This window comes from Chrysemys picta, chromosome 14 (assembly GCF_011386835.1).
Source record: "Chrysemys picta bellii isolate R12L10 chromosome 14, ASM1138683v2, whole genome shotgun sequence".
NCBI lineage: Eukaryota > Metazoa > Chordata > Testudines > Emydidae > Chrysemys > Chrysemys picta.
Genome location: NC_088804.1, coordinates 10,865,693 through 10,873,859, shown reverse-complemented (window position 1 = coordinate 10,873,859; position 8,167 = coordinate 10,865,693).

Genomic DNA, 8,167 nt, shown 5'->3' with positions numbered 1-8,167 from the left:
CACTTTGCCAGGCAGCTGAGATTCTAAAGTTTAGCTTTTGTTTTAAGAGGGATGTGGGAGGGAGGAATTTACAAAACCTATTGAATTTCATATATATCTGCGTGTGCCTCAAAGTTTTTAAGCTAGTGAATCTACCTAAAATCCATATTTAGGTGCTTAAGTTTGGCTCAGTTTCCAGAGCTGTTGAGCATCCACAACTCCCACAGAAACTAAGAGGAGTTCAGAGATGTTCAGCAACTTCCGAAAGGAGGCCATTTTCCTTAGGTGCCTAAATATTGATTTAAGGTGCGTAACGTCAGGCACACAAGTTTGAACATAAGTTTCCCATGAAGCCAGCTTCTTTCTGGTGTTCTCCTGAAGTGCTGGAGCCCTAACTCCCTCCCCCACAAGGTGCATGATGTGCACAAGAATCAGAAACTGGCCCTGCCACTTTCCCTCTCCAAGCAAAACGAATGGCAAAGAGTAAATTAAAAAACACACACATGGTGAAAGACAACAAACTTGTCCAAAACACCATCCAAAATTAAACTTTCAACATGGCTTTGTTTTACTAAAAGCCACCTGGGTCTCTGAAAATGGACTGAATGCACCAACAAAGCCTTTCCCCACACGTTTGAAGCCAGGCATGACTCTTGGCAAGGAATGAAGAATACGGTGAGAGGTTGTTCTAACAGTAGCAAGGGATGCAAGCTGACTTCCACGAGACCAAGGCAAACATCTGAAGTTAATATAGTACAAAGGGTTTTATTGAGTCTCAGGGATCCACACACAGACCAACCATTTTCACACTATACGTAAGTATCCAGGTGGGGCTTGTTTAGTGAGCGGAGTGGGATTGGACTCCACATTCAGCACCTCTAAGTCTGCCTGTCTCCAGGGTTGTAAACTGGATGTGGAGGCGCATGCCAAGATCTAGCACTGGGTTGTGTTGATGGTTGCTTAGATGTCATACAAAAGAAAGCCAGAGAAGTTTCTGAAGCGAGCTGGTGTTATTCTCTGCTTGGTGTCTATTGCCTATTTTCTAACTGCTGGTCTGTCTCAAGCAGATAGAACAGAGCAGCCTCTGGAGAGTATAAAAAGGACAATCAGGTTAAAAAAAAATCATTTAAACCTAAAACCTCTGTGGCCCCATTTTCAGAGAACCTGAGCACCTCAACTGGCATCTGCTTCAGGTTTTGAAAACCAGCCCAGCAAGCTTCCTTCGGTATGTTACTAACACTACATTAAACAATAAAAATGGCAGGACTTGTAAAATCGAACTTGCTTTTCACTACTTCTGCTGTTTATGTCCATTGTGCAAGCTGAATGCAATGCAAATGTGTGTCAGCCTCAGGCACTAGCAAAGTGCTGCTGGGTTTAGGCAGCAAACAGTAAAGGGAACTGAGGAAATACAATCAGGAACTGCTTTTACTGGAGTCCTTTGAAGACCACCACTCACTCATAGCTTCTCCTTTGGTTCTATACTGCCTAACACTGTCCCTTCAACTCACCCCCCACTAGGCTCATGGACTGTGTCTAACAGCTCCTTCCTGTCCCCCTTTGGCGAGGTCAGCCACCAGGCCAATGGAAGAACCAAGTTGATGCATGTCCCGGGGGGATGTCAAGACCCTAGGGAGCCTGCCAGCGTCCAGGTGAGCCACTCCCACACCCCCTCTTTAAGACAGGAGGGCAGCATGGACCTGGTGGCAGTAAGATCCCAAAGAACAGTAGGGTCGAAGTGACTTAAGAGTGGCCACAACAAGAACTGCTTAGGAGACAAGGGAGTGACATAGGAAGGGACAGTGGAAGTGGGGCTGGGAGGGAGACTACCAGAGACTCACATGTGAGAGAAGTGGGGAAACCCTGCTGGTATGGGGCCTAGCACATTGGGGCTCCAATCCTGACACAGACAAAAGTGGGAGTGGGTTAAAGCAAGCAAGGGTTGGCCTGGAGTGGGCTTGTTCCACCAGTCTAAACTGATTTTATTACATCTGTACAAACTCCCATTATAGAACCCCTTAAATGGATTAAAAAACCCATTTAAACCTGTTTAATTTGGTAATTTATTGAATTAAGCTAACCTGGTATAGTGTCTCTACATTAGGAGTTTGCACTGATGTAGTGAAAGCCGTTTAGTTACATCAGCACAGGTGTCAGATGTCTACACCGAGGTGGGGTGTGAGTCCCATCTCAAGTAGACGTACTTATGTTAGCTCTGATCCAGTTAGCATAGGAAAACCAGTGTAGCTGTGATGGGACGAGCAATAGGAGGGGACATACTACCCAAGATGCTAAGTATACACTCAGAGCAGTGAGCCCCTTCTGCCACACCAGCTAAGTTGTATTTTTAGCACACTAGCTCCATCCCAGCTAGTGCAGGCGCGTCTCCTGTGCTGGGAATGACACCCTCAGCTTGAAGTGTAGACGCAACCTCAGGACTTGGCTTTCTCAGGGTAACTTAGCAGCAGGGAAACCACCGTTCAGAGTATCAAGCTCCACTTTGATAAGCTGGTGTCTCACCCCGAATATCACCCATAACTAAGGCTAAGTTTGTGTCACGGATATTTTTAGTAAATCATGGACAGGTCACAGGCAATAAACAGAAATTCTTGGAAGCCCATGACCTTTCCCTGACTTTCACTAAAAATATCCCTGACAAAAGGCGTAGGTGGGTTCAGCACCCACTGCTGCTGGGGCTCCCGGATCCCCCACCGCTGCGGCTGGGCAGCGGCGGGGTCCCCCCCACCAAGGCGGGGTCTGGAAGCTCCAGCCCCAGGGCAGAAAATGCCACGGAGGTCAAGCGAAGTCACGGATTCCATGACTTAATCGTAGCCTTACCCATAACATTTGGGATGCCTATAAAAAAAAAAAACAAAACACATGGAAAATTCTCTGTGAAGTGCATTAATCATGGAATGAAACTGATCATACTGATCCAGTCAAGAAATTCCAATCTAGATTGGAATTTTTAGAACCCTTACAGTAGATTCCAAGACTGTAATCATACACAGTGCTTTAAAATGGTTAAACTGAGTGTGCATATGTACACACGTATGTAGACCTGGGGGGGAAAGAATAATTAAATTTAGGGCACATGTTTTGACCCAAAAGCAGAGGTTTAATGTTTTAACCCCACTTTCAAACGGGTCAGTCTGTAAGGGAAATGGCACCTTGCCTTTAAAATAGTGCAGACCATGGGAGGATATGGTTGTGACCCATCAAAAGAAATAGTTTGCTGCTGAATAAAGGATGGATTACTGTCAATTGGGGATGTGGAACCAGGTTAACAGCTGGGAAGCGGCTTTACATTCCTTGTGGCTGAAATTCACTCAGGTACAGCAGAGAGAGAATGATGCATCACTTAAGTCACACTCGAGTCCTCGAAATAATGCATAGGTTTCCTGCAGGCCATTTGCACAGGTGTACATTTCATCACGTGAATCAGTTATGGCTTGGGATTGATCAAAGCCCCTCTATCTCATCCGCTCTTTGTCCTGTTTCAACACCAAAGACAACGTTTCTACCTTCCTTTCCCCTTTCTTCCTTATTTTAGGTGATTATATTTAACTCTGAAGCATCTTGGAATGTAGTTTACATGAAGGGAGTGACTTGGAATGGAGCTGTATTGTATTTTATTGAAATTACCTCACTATTTGGGCTTCCACCACACAGAACCATGATATTTTGCTCTGACTTGGTGAAAAGCCCATGTGATCGCACCACAATAAAGAAGAGTATTTGTCTCAGTGCATAAGATGCAATACTGGTGCTTATAAAAAGTGATAACCCTCAATTTCAAGCACTAGACTAAACGGTGTTACAAAGAACAGCTTTTTCAATAAAAGATTAGCAAAAAATTCCTCTACTAAAGAGCTGTAAAATGTCATTAATCTGTAAGTGCTTTTGCTACATTAAATGGTGTCTTGGAGCTAGTCTTCATATTCTAGAGCAAAAAAACTTTAGATTAAAGAGCAGTCTAGGGCAGATCCAAAGGCAAGACTTCAGCTGTGCAAGCTTATGCTTGTGCACAGTTCGTGGACTGCTCAGGCAAGCATAAAATCTTGATACGGAAGGCAGGCTTGGATTTGCAAAAGAGCCTAAATGAGTTAGGTGGCCAAATTCCATTGAATTCCAATAGGAGTTGGGAGCCAACATGCATAGGCTCCCTTTGAAAATGCCAGCTGGAATCTTTGTCTTTTGAACCAGGCTCTGATAATGATGAATCACCATCTGACCATGATGCCGAGCTGTAGGAAAGATTTATGCAATTCTGAAATGGGAGCAATTAGTGCATTTATCAGTTAGAACACACTGCCTGACTATTCCTTTCAGCATGAAATCGGTTTAGAACTAGAGGTAAAATGGTTCTCGGCAACAGAAAGTTGGGTTTTCCTGATGGGAAGCACATTGCTGGAAACAGAGTGCACCCAGATCTATTAACCCTGCTTGTCTTACTCATGTGAGTAGTCTAGTGAAGTCAATGGGCTGCTTGCAGAAGTAAGGAGAGTAGGATTTGGTCCCATATCTGATAAGGAGGACAGAAGGATCAGCTTTATAGAGAGGGAATTGGGAAAAGGTCAGCACTGTGGGAGTTGCTACACACAAGTCAGGCAAAAGGGCTACTCATGAAACGAGGCAGCAACACATGCTGGAGAGAGCTGCACTTGGGAACTGATTGATTAGAGAAATAAGATTGTATTTCACATTAGTTGTATACATTTTCTATTTGGCAAAATAAATAAAAGAAGGGGCTAATTTATACCTCATAAGCAGCAGTGTGCTGTGGAGGCCAGAGAGTGCAAGGTCTGTGTAAAGGCATAAATGGCTCCAGAGAGAGCGAAGCACGAGATGGACTTTGATACACATTTAGGATGTAGCTGTTTTCTGCAGCACAGCCATCCAGATGCTGTCCAGCGCTCAGGGACCACAGACACCCCCTCTAGGTGAGTCAGAACTGCCAGAAGCTCCAATCCCCATATACCTTGCACACCAGAAGATAAATTATGACCAGATGCCATGCCATCTCCCGTAATGCACCTACTTTAGGGACAAGCATCTTTTGGCCTAAGACAAACAGCAGCAAATAAAGAAACAGATTTTAAAGAGAAAAGGGTTACAAAGGAAAACTGCTTCATTTTTCGCCTCCCTCACACCATTTTTAAGGCCCCTCTCTTCCCCTCCAGCCAAACATCCTCAACTCAGCTGATCAGCGGCAGGCGCCTGATAAAGCCAAGAAAGACAAGTTGCTGTCCCCATCCCCACTCATTTTAACTATTTGGTGTGAGCTTCTCTATAGCAGATCCCTCAGCCTGCAGATCAGGTCATTAAAAGCATTCCTGATGAACCTGTACTGGCCTCTTACTATTCCTTCCTCTTTCCTTCAGGATCGTTTGCAGTTGTGCCTTTAATACTGCCGCCTTGAGAAACTGCCAGCTCTCCTGAACTCCTATTTTCCTTAGATTTTCTTCCCATGGAACCTAACCTACCAGTTCTCGGAGTCTGTTCAAGTCTGCTTTTTGGAAGTCCATTGTCCCTATTCTGCTACTCTCACTCCTTCCTTTCCTTAGAATCATGAAATCTGTCATTTCAAGATCACTTTCACCCAAATTGCCTTCCACCTTCAGATTCGCTACTGATTCCTCCCTGGTGGTCAGAATCAAGTCTAAAATGGCTGTCCCCCTGGTTACTTCCTCCATCTTCTGAAATAAAAAGTTGTCCCCAATACATTCCAAGAACTTATTGGAAATTCTGTGTTTTGCCTTATTGTTTCCAACAGATGACTGGCAGTTAAAGTCCCCCATTACTACTACATTGTATATTTTGGGTATTTCTGTTATTTTTTTCTAGCAATATCTCATCAACCTCCTTTTCCTGATTTGGTGGTCTATAATAGACCCCTGTCATATTATCCTCCCCCCCCACCTTTTTTTTTTAGCCCTTTTATCTTTACTAGAGACTCTCTAACTGGTCTGCCTCCCACTTCCTTCTGGGCCTCAGACCAAGTGTATATATTCATGTATAATGTAACCCCTTCTCTCTGTGCTTCCTAAACAAGCTATACACCGCTATACCAATATTCCAGTCAGGAGATTTATCCCATCCAGTCTGTGTGATGCCAATTAAGTAAAAATGTAGGTTATGTACTAATATTTATTTCTATTTCTTTCTGTTTATTCCTCATACTAGCATTTGCGTATAGACATGTAAGACATTGAGCAGTTTCTCCCACTGATTTCCCTGTTGTGGCTTATGACCATTGTGATGGGGATTGTCACCCCTGGGGTGCAGTTTGGAAGCTGTGGGAACCTCTACGCCCCTCTAAACCACCCAGCTGGGCTGGCCCTGCTCACACTGCTTCATTGGAGATAGGGCCTGGAAAAGTTGGCTGTATCACCCAACACGACAACAGGTGGTGTCACACACCCACCTGAGTTACCTGAGTGCTTTACCTAAGCCACTCAAAGACAGGCAGCCAATTTCCCAGCTCCCTGAGTATAAACTCAGAATTATACTGTCTTACAGTGCATAGGGATCTGTACAATGTGAGCGCATTAATAAAGTTCGCCTTTCCCTCAATGTGGGAAAGATATGCAACAGCCATTGCTCACAGAGCGGAGATTTTCCCCAGACGCTTCTCTTAAAGGCACACTGGTTTAGATCAAGCATAAAGCAAGTTTATTAACTACAGAAAGATAAATTTTAAGTGATTATAAATGACAGCAAACAGATCAAAGCAGATTACCTAGCAAATAAACAAAACCGCAAACTAAGCCTAAAATACTAGATCGGGTGAGAAATTGCTAATTCAAATCCTGACTGATGATACAAGAAGTCCACACAGGCTAGAAATACCTTTAGCCTGGGTCCAGCACTTCCCCCAGTTCAGTCTCTGTTCCTCAGGTTCCAGGAGTTCTCATGTGGGAAGTGAGACCAAGAGATAATGTCACACCTCACCTTATACGGCTTTTCCATATGGTGGGAACCCTTTGTTCCAAACTCAGTTTCCAGTCCAGCTTGTGGAAAAATACAGGTACCAAAATGGAGTTTAGTGTCATGTGGTCTGGTCACATGACCTAGCATGCCCTGCTGTGTCATAGCAGCCATTACTCACAGGCTGGCTGAAACATGTACAGGAAGGCTAACCAGGTGGGCCATATGCTTCTCCTAAGGCCTATTGTTTCCCCTGATGGTTCATTACTCTGAACAGGCCCTTTATAACCAGCTGTCTAGAGTGGAAGCACTTCGCCTAGTGGGTGTCACCCAGGTGTAACCACATTTGAAATACAGATAGATAGTCAATATTCATAACTTTAGATAAAAAAAATTATACATGCACACAAATAGGATAATCATATTCAGCAAATCATAACTTTTCCAATGATACCTCACAAGACATATCTCGTACCAGATGTATAATTATACAACTATGATGAATATGGGGTGCAGTGGCACAACTATAATGTAGTTTTCTGTGCTCCCTCCCCCAAACATCTACCCTTCTGTTTATGGTAGTTTTTTTATGCTTACCTGTGGTCTGCTGCCACCTGCCCCCTTTTAATCTAGTTTAAAATCCTCCTCATTAGGCTGGCAAGTTGGTGAGCAAAGATGCTTTCCCCTTTTTAGTCAGGTGGACTCCATCTCTTCCCAGCAGATCTTCTCGGAACAGCGTCCCATGGTCAAAGAAGCCGACTCCTCCCGTTGACATCATCTGTGCAGCCATGCATTCATATCCAGGATGTGCGTATTCCCGCATGGGCCCTTACACTCAACCATGAGGATGGATGAGAACACAGCCTGTGTCCTCCCCTCCCCCTTGCTCCCAGAGCACTGTATCACTGCTGATCTGCTTGGGGTCAAACTAGGCAATATCTACTCATGCGGATGAACAGCATGGGGTAGTGGTTAGAGCAACAGATGAGCCTCGGCAAACTTTCTGTAACATCTGGGATGTGGGCTCCAGGCAGGCAGCACGTCTCCTGAGACATGTCAGGTTGGCAGAAGGATGCTTCCATCCCTTTCAGAAGGATGTGCCATGGAAGAGCGAAAGTCTATATTTCTCTATCAGATGGTGAGAATATTGCTAACATCCCCCCGCCCCAGGACAGAACTTGGAGTCTCATGCAGGTCAATTTTCAAAAAAGATTTAAGAAAGTTAACTAATAATAAGCAATCATATTTTAGCTTTATA